The sequence below is a fragment of the Chinchilla lanigera genome, unplaced genomic scaffold (genome assembly GCF_000276665.1).
Source record: "Chinchilla lanigera isolate Chin_1 unplaced genomic scaffold, ChiLan1.0 scaffold00162, whole genome shotgun sequence".
In the NCBI taxonomy this organism is placed as follows: Eukaryota; Metazoa; Chordata; class Mammalia; order Rodentia; family Chinchillidae; genus Chinchilla; species Chinchilla lanigera.
The window spans coordinates 1,712,822-1,713,148 of record NW_004955563.1 but is presented as its reverse complement, the minus strand read 5'-3'; the positions used below and the strand labels follow the sequence as shown (position 1 = coordinate 1,713,148).

At 71.3% G+C, this 327-nt stretch overlaps 1 protein-coding gene across 1 annotated transcript in view; it reads left to right on the top strand.

Annotated features, from left to right (window-relative positions):
* Positions 1–240: 240 nt before the first annotated feature.
* Positions 241–327, top strand: part of Mcoln1 (mucolipin 1) — a gene marked incomplete in the record, with an annotated part of 9,501 nt that continues 9,414 nt past the window's right edge. Inside the window, 1 exon segment of the mRNA XM_013509148.1 lies at positions 241–327.

Genomic DNA, 327 nt, shown 5'->3' with positions numbered 1-327 from the left:
GAAAGCAGGAGTCAGGAGATTCGCCCCAGGCGAGTGTCAGGAGAGAGAGCTAGGGCGGAACCAGCCTGTCTCGTCGGCGCTAGGACCTAGCGACCGCTTTTGGCCCGCCCGGCGAGGCTCCGGCTGGGGCACGCATGCGCGGTACTCCGGGAGGAGGTTCGTCCGGCGCAAGGGGTGGGGCCACGGGAATCACGTGGGCCTCGGGCGCTCTGGTCACGTGACCGCGGCGCGGATCAGCTGATGCGGGAGGGTTTGAAGCGGCGCCGCGAGGGTGTGAGGCCGCAGTGACAGCGGCGGGCGTCCGGTCCGGACCCTGGCTGCCCCGCC